The sequence below is a fragment of the Octodon degus genome, unplaced genomic scaffold (assembly GCF_000260255.1).
Source record: "Octodon degus isolate 3935 unplaced genomic scaffold, OctDeg1.0 scaffold00060, whole genome shotgun sequence".
Lineage (NCBI taxonomy): Eukaryota > Metazoa > Chordata > Mammalia > Rodentia > Octodontidae > Octodon > Octodon degus.
This window is the reverse complement of record NW_004524636.1, coordinates 1402367-1410975: the sequence shown is the minus strand read 5'-3', so window position 1 is coordinate 1410975 and position 8609 is coordinate 1402367.

The following is an 8609-nucleotide window of genomic DNA, read 5'->3' as shown; positions in this document are numbered from 1 at the left end:
AAAAAAAGGGCCAGGGTGTAGCTCTGTGGTGGAGTGCTTGTTCAGCATGCATGAGGCCTTGCGTATGATCATTATCAACCACCAACAGCAAAACCTTTTGAGGGCTTTTCTTGCATTTTAAACTTACCTCAAAATAAAAACAATTTTTTAAAAAACACTGCTTCCATGAAAGGGATGCTGGTCAGAGCTGTGCGTACGAAAGCAAAAACACTGCCTATGCTCCTATGTAAGAAAGCACTGTCGCTCAGGGGTTTGGAATGTGGCCTGCAGTGGCTTGGCCCAGGGACACACCCTCTGCAGGTGGCCACAGACAGTGGCTGATCCATTTGGGCCCAAATGCAGGACCTCAGTGAAAGGGCCAGTTCTCCCTCTGCCCACCCATGTGCCCCTCCCTTCCACAGGGGCCGTCCCTAGGACCTTCTGCAGTGAATACATCTTGCCTGGCTCCCTAGGAACAGACCTGCAGCAAGAAGTGAGAGCAAGTGTTAGAGGCCAGGTGGCCAAGGCCAAAACACCCTGTCCAGCCCCTCTGCCCTGGGACAGGCGAGTAGGACAGTGCCAGGCTCTCCCGCCCTCTTGCTCTCCTTCTTCAAGGAAGTGCTGAGGTCAAGCAGGTCCCAGAGCCTTCCTGAGCCCATATCACTGTCCCTGAGTCTCCAATGCTGGTCAGGCTGACCGAAGCAGCTGCTGTTTTGCTTCTCAGTCAGATGTGCTCATTGGTATTCCTGGCCTGGAGCTGCCAAGGGCTGGACCCCAGCAGCCACCTCCCTCCTGCCTGTGGACACATTGAGCTCACCCAAAGGAAACACACACTCATAAATTGCCATGGCATTAGGTCCCCACGGAGCCCACCGCCTTCGTCTGGGCAACTCATCCTCTTGCAGATTCTCTTGGCCCTAGTGAACCCGTTTCTCTCTCTGTCTCTAGTGAACCTGTTTCTTTCTATGCAGGTTTTACGCCTGATGATGTCAATACATGTTAGATGTCGGTCTCCAGGAGACATCATTAGGAAGGGGCACCTTTGAGCAATGGGGCCTTGAGGGAGATCTTCAGATCACCCTCCTCTGCTCTGACTTTGATTCCTGACCAGGAGCTGCGCGGTTTGGTTTTGCTGTTCCACGAGGTGCCTAAGCAACAGTGCCAACCAAGTGCAGCGCAACTTCCAAAATCCTGAAACCTCAGGCCCAAAACACCCTTCCTCTTTATAAGTTAATTATCTAAGAAAAAAATAAGTTAATTATCTCAGCTATTCTGCAATAGTCACAAAAGGCAAATATAAGAAACAAAGATAAAGCACAAACATTTAAAAGGCAATAAACAGGGCCAGCCTGGTAACTCAGCGGACTAAAGCACCTGCTTAGGCAGACACAGTGGCCAGGGTTCGATCCCTAGCGTGCCGTGCCAAGCCGACGATTGAGACTAGGCATGTGGTGCAGGCCTGTATGCCCAGCACTTGGGAGGCTGAAAACAGGAGAATCATAGCAAGTCCAATCTACGTAGTGAGATCCTGTAGACCCTATCTTAAATACAGGGGAAAAAAAAAAAGAATAAAAATAAAATTTAAAAAAGCAGTAAACATATGCTAAGGGGTCTGGTGTTTAGCTGAGAGGAAGAGCAGTAACAAGACTGTGGGTTCCCTGCGCAGAGCACAGGTGCGCATGCGCACATAATTGTGGCTGGGAGGAAGTTGGGGGGGGGCACTGTAAGGATAGTAGTATGGACTTCTGGTGAAGAGAGCATTTGTCTTCTGTAACTGTGTGACAACTGACCACAAACCTATCATCTTAAAAACAATACCTTTTTGTTTGTCACTGTTTTCTCTGCTCAGAGTCCCATTGCCGCAGTCTGCGGCGGGTTGACCGGGCTGCGTTTCTTTCTGGAGCCCTTGTGATCGAGGCCAGAATTCACTTCCTTGTAGAAGCCAGACAGCCTGCGCCCCAGGGCCTGCAGCATGCGGCGTCTGCAGCACCGGAGGCTGAGGGCGCCTGCCCAAAGTCAAAGTGAGAATCAGCGGCTCGTACCACATCCGCAGAACCCTCTGCTTCTGCCGCATCGCACAGCACACCGTAGGGTGGTGCTCCACCACTTTTGCCACATTTTCTGCTTGGTAGAAAGTAAGACAGATCCCACCCACTGAAGCACGAGGAGATGGCACCAATGCTGGGTACCAAGGGCCACAAGGTCATTTCCGGATTATGCTCCCTTGCAGGGAATTCCAAGCAGAGGAGCTAGCCGGTGCCTGAGCCAAGGCAGGAATGGGTGCAGTGAGGAGGTTGGTATGAGTGAAGCAGAGGGACAGAAGTCCTGGGGTCAGAGAGGGACCCTGGGCCTGGCTCACAGGGGCACAGGCACTGACAGGAGGCTGAGCCAGCCCAGGAAACTGAATATTGTGGTGTGAAAGGCAAAGGTGGAACAGAGAAAAGTGAGGAGACCAGGGCAGCAGGCCTGCATGACGGCGAACAGTGACCCAATCTGTGTGTATCTTGAAGGAATCTGCAGCTGGGTTTTGCTGATGGGTTGGATTGGGTTGAGAGAGAAAGCATCACAAATGACTGCAAGGTGTGCAGAGTGTAGCTCAGTGGTAGTATCCTTGCTGAGGCTACCCGAGATCCTGGGCAAGTTGGACCCTCAGCACTGAAAAAAAAGGAGGGGCATTTTTTTTTTTTGGAAGGGGGTGACTGTTTGTTTTGTTTTTTTCCATTACAAGTCTTTTTTTTTTTTTCTGGTGGAACCAGGAATTGAACTCAGGTCCTTGTGCTTGCTGGGCAAGTGCTTATTCTACTGAGCCATCTCCCCAGCCCTTGTTTTGTTTTTTGAGACTAAGTCTCACTATGCAATTCAGGCTGGCCTTGAACTGCTGTGATTCTCCTGGCTCAGCCTCCTGAGTGCTGGAAGTCAAGGTGTGCACCACCATGCCTAGCTGTTTTTGGTAATCATGGTAGTAGTTATAATAATAATGATTGTTTATTAAAGTAGATACAGAACACTTCAAATGCTCAGATTTTAATACTGATCTACACAGTTTGTTTGTGAAAAAAAAATCCTTATTATGTTATTACCCGTAAGTTTCAACTGGTGACAGCTTTATTTATTATGCATTGGCAAACCCACAGCTGAGAGGGAGGGGGTGGTTCTGAGACAGTGTCTCACTATGTAGTCCAGGCTGGCCTTAAACTCCCTAAGTAGCCAAAGCTGGCCTCAAACTCATGGTTCTCCTGCCTCAGCTTTCAGACTGCTGAAATTACAGGTATGTGACTCCACATCTAGCTAAAAGCAGCCATCAAACTCTCTTCTTGTTGTGATTTATATCTGGATGCCTGCACTGTCTCGGTTACTTTTCTCTCATTGCTGGGACAAAATACCTGACACCCAAAATAAGGAAGGAAAGGTTTATTTCAAGCTCATAGTTTGTGGAGGTTTCAGTTCATACTCTGGTTGGCTCCAAGGTAGAGTGGCACATGGAAGAGGACACTAGTTCATGGCAGCAGACAAGAGCAAAGAGCAAAGAAAAAAATGGAGGGGCAGCAGCTGCAGCAGAAGAGGCAAGCCTCTCTCCTTGCCTGGTATTGCCTTCCGGCCATCGGCCCCAGCGTGGTGTAGCACTCGTACTCATAATCCCAGCCTTGGATCATGAGTTAATGACAAACTCCAGAAACCCACTCCAATGACTGCATGAGACTTTGAGGGGACAACTACACACAATCATGCCTCAAAGCCCCATGAGCTCAAAAGGGCAGTTTTTGAAAGGTGATTGGAGGCCTGGCCAGATAGCTCAGCGGACTAAAGCTTCTGCTTAGGCAGAGCACAGCGCCAGGGTGCGATCCACAGCATGCCGGCCCCACCGCCGGCGTGCGCTGAGACCAAGATTGAGACTGGGCATGATGGCGCGTACCTGTAATCCCATCACTTGAGAGGCTGAAAACAGGAGAATCACTATGAGTCTGATCTATGTAGTAGGACCCTGAAGGCTCTGTACTAAAAACATTTAAAAAAAAATTGATTGGATTTGGGGTGCTTATTCGGCTTGCTATTATGAGGAGGGTTGTGGTCACTGTGGGCACAGCTTTCTTCCTTTATCTCTCCCTGCTTCCTGTCTGCCAAGTCACAGGCACCTCTCTCTGCCTTGGAACCAGCAGACCATGGACAGAAGTTTGAGTCAAAACAAACCTCTCTCTTTTCAGTTGTGGGTCTCTGGCAATGTGTCTCAGCCATGAGAAAAGTGACTAAGATACATTTTAGCCCTGGAAGGAGATTGTTGGGGCTGGGGAGATAGCTCAGTAGAATAAGTGCTTGCCTGGCAAGTGTGAGGTCCCGAGTTTGATCCCTGGTACCACCAAAAAAAAAAAAAAAAGAGAGATTGTTGTTGTGACTCCCTGACACGTGGTTTAGAAATTTTTGAAACTGGTTTTTGGGAGGAGGCTTTTCAAACTCCTCCCAAAAACCTGGGGATGCCTGCTGGAGAAAAATCTCTAGAATGAGATAAGTTAGGCTTGTTGGGAGAGTCCAGTCAGATCTCAGAAGATCACAGTGCTCTAGGAGTGCAGACAGTAAAGACCAGGCTCGGAGGCTTCAGGTGGGAAAGAGAACTCTACCTCCACTGGCAGCTGGACTCCAGGTCACATGTTATGCTAGAAACCTATGGCAAGAACTCATCTACATTTTGCTCACGTCCTGGGACTTTGCAGGATGCTGAAATTAAACCTTTGGGGCGTTATTGTGGGCTACCCTAGCCCAATCCACACATTTTTTAAAAATGAAATTACCAACTTTGGCATAATGGTAGCCGAGTGTACATCTCAGCCACTGCACCTGAGGGACACAGGAAGACGTCTTTGTGTTCACTCACCCACCTGGTACAATGAGCAGCAAGGTGTGTACACTTGTGCAGTGTGTCAAGTGAAGAGTCTCACCCACATAATAGTCTGTGTGGCATTTTGTGTGTGTACCCCAGTACCACCCGCACTGGTCATCTGTTTTGCAAGCATCTCACTTGCTGTAAAGAATTCCAGTCGTGCTCCAGGCGCCGAGCCTGGGAAAATAGGGACTCGTCTCAGCAGACAAATGCCAAGGTACGCACAGAAGCTCCAAAGCAGCAACAAGTGATTTTCACCCATGAATTGTTGAATTTCTTACATTTAGGATTTGTTTTTTATTTTTTTTTGTTTTATTATTATTATTATTATTTTTTCCATTTTTATTTTTTATTTTTTTTCCAAAGTTTTATTGACAAACAGATAGCAATGAGACAGTTTCAAATCATATCAGAAGGACAGTTTCAACAAATAATACACTGCATATATTCTTCTTAGTGATTAATTGCTGTATAGGATTTGTTTTTTAAAAAAATACCTTTCTTTTTATTTTTCTTATAGAAGTGGCCCTATCTTGGGTGTGGGTGGCACCAATCAATAGGCTTGTAGCCTGGATGGAATGAAAGGGGACAAAGAAGGCAGGCTTAGGGCTGCTGCTGGGGGCGGGCCTGCCTTCTCCTGCCTGCCTGCCATGGCCTGTCTCTCCTCTGCGATGCCCTTCCCCCATGCCATCTGCTGTGGAGCCAGTTGACCACCGACTGAAGCCTCTACAAAGTGTGAGTTAAAATAAACCTTTCCTCTTTAGTTCTGGGTGTGGTATTCCGTCTCAACAATGAGAAAATGACTAAGTCACTAGGCTTTGTCAAATTTAAAAAATTTAAAGCCAAACCACAATGAGATACAATCTTGCACCCATTAACTTATCTTCTTAAAAAAAACCAATAAATGAGACTGGCCTGAGAGCTCAGCGGACTAAAGTGCCCACTTCGGCGGAGTGCAGATACCAGTGTTCGATCCCCAGTGTGCCATGCTGTCCCCACCCCTGGGGTGTGTTGAGACAGGGATTGAGACTGGGCATGATGGTACATGCTTATAATCCCAGCACTTGGGAGGCTGAAAACAGGAGAATCACTATAAGTCTGATCTATGTAGTGAGACCCTGTAGACCCTGTCTCAAATTCATTAAAAAAAAAAAAAATAGTAAATGTGGGGTCGAGGAGATGGCTCAGTAGAATAAGCACTTCCCTGGCAAGCGCAAAGGCCTGAGTTCAATCCCCGGTTCTGCAAAATAAATAAATAAATAAATAAATAAATAAATAAATAAGGGACTGGCAAGATGGCTCAGTGGTCTAAAGCACCTACTTAGAACAAGTTTAGCAAAGCACAGGGACCGCGGTTCAATCCCCCAGCACCACATGCCAGCCAGCCCTGCCCCCAGGTGGGCTGAGCTGGCCACACACACACACACACACACACACACACACACACACAAATAAATAAATAAAATTTTAAAAAATAAATAAATAATAATAATAGTAAATGTTGTCAGGCATGTGAAGAAACTGGACAGCTTTGTGCTATGGAAACTAAAATTATTCAGCAGCCACAGAAAAATAATATGGCTATTCTCTTAAAACAGAGAAATCAATTTTCTGTATAATATAGCCATTCCACTTCTGCTTATATATCCAAAAGAATTGAAAGCAGGGTCTTCTACCCCAGGGTCATAGCGGCACTATTCACAATAGCCAGTGGTGGAGCCATAAGAGTGTAGAACTGCTGCTTAGAAAGTTTCTTTAAGGGCTAGGCAGGTAGCTCAGTGGTCTAAGCGCCTGCCTGGTAAGCACAGGGACCTGGGTTTGATCCCCCTTATCACATTCTGTGCTGGCCCTGTGCCCTGCCAGTCCCCCAAACTGGGCATGGCAGTGAACACCTGTAATCCTACTGCTGGGGAGGCTGAGATAGGAGGATCACTCTGAGTCAGAGCTGCATATACCAAATAAAATTTTTTTAAAAAAATTACACAAAAGGGGCTGGTGAGATGGCTCAGTGGTCTAAAGCACCTACTTAGAACAAGCTTAGCAAAGCACAGGGACCGCGGTTCAATCCCCCAGCACCACATGCCAGCCAGCCCTGCCCCCAGGTGGGCTGAGCTGGCCACTCACACACACACACACACACACACACATACACACACATAAATAAAATTTAAAAAAAATTACAAAAAAAAAGTTTCCTTAACTGTGCCGGCCCCTGCCCGCGGGTGCACTGAGCTGGTGGGGACTGGGCATGGTGGTGCATGGCTATAATCTCAGCACTGAGGAGGCTGAAAACAGGAGGATCATTATGAGTCCGAGTTGCATAGTGAAACCCTGTACCAAATAGATAAAAAGAAAAAAAAAAAAGAAAGTTCCCTTAAAAATCTGTATTATCATGTTGAGTTTTGCCAAGCAGAAATTTGAAGAATTTTATGGGAAAATCTAAACAAACATAATTTGTCTACTATTAAAAGTTGGAGCAGGGTGTGGTGGTGCACACCTGTAACCCCAGCATTTGAGAGGCAGAGGCAGGAGGATCACCAGGAGTTTGAACCCAACCTGGTTTACATAATGAGTTTAAGGTCAGCTTGAACTAGTGACACCCTGTCTCAAAAAACAAAACAAGAAAAAGTTGGAATCAAACTATATATTTTTTTCTAAGGCACAATTGCATTTAAGGGTGTCCTAACATTAAACTGGGTGTCTCAAATGCTAGGGCTTCATTTGGGCTGACTTGCCTCTTCCCCAGACGATGTGCTTTTTGGCTGGAAGCAGGTTAAGTCTCTTCTGCTGTGTCTGTGGCACCTCTGGCAGCCGCAGCAGACGGAAGGCGCTGGGTCCCTGCTCAGGTGCTGCAGCTCCAGCAGCAGTGGTGACAGTGGATGCTGCCCTCAGCAGTGCCATGGGCTCAGGCTTGGACAGTGGTGGGTAGTATGCAGCAGCAGTGGTTGACATTTGTACCTCAGCTTGCTGCCTAGATAAAAAATTCCACTTCCAGACCATTTCTACCCCCGTACTGCACATTAAAAGAAAAAGCTTTTTGAGACAGGATCTTGCTATGCCAGGCTAGCCTTGAACTCATTATGTAGCTTAGGCTGGCTTCAAACTTGCTACAGTTCTCCTGACACAGCCTCCCAAGTGCTGGGATCACAGATGTGCACCACCAAATCCAGTTTAAAATTTTTTAAAGTGTGAAATACAACATCACTGCCCAGAGAGCTATAACTACATACCTCCTACCACCCCCTGAAGTGATACCCCCAAACAAGATATTTGTCTCTAGGGAAGACAATTATCTTTGACTGACTGGCTCTTGGCACTGAGCAGATCTGATTTTCTGTTTCGTTCTTTTATATAGGGTGTGTGTAGCCTAGGCTAGACTTGAAGTCTCTATCCTCCTGCCTCAGCCACTTGAGTGCTGGGATTACAGGTGGGAGTCACTAATCGCAGGCTCTTGTTTTTAGACATGGTCTGTCCATGCAGTTTGGGCTGGCCTTGTACTCACTTTTTTTTTTTTTTTTTTTTTTTTTTTTATTTGAGAGAGAGAGAGAGAGAGAGAGAGAGAGAGAGAGAGAGAGAGAGAGAGAGAGAGAGAGTGGTGTGTGTGTGTGGCCAGCTCAGCCCACCAGGGGGCGGGGCTGGCTGGCATGTGGTGCTGGGGGATTGAACCGCGGTCCCTGATGCTTTGCCAAGCTAGTTCCAAGTAGGTGCTTTAGACCACTGAGCCATCTCTCCAGCCCCTGTACTCACTTTTGTAGCC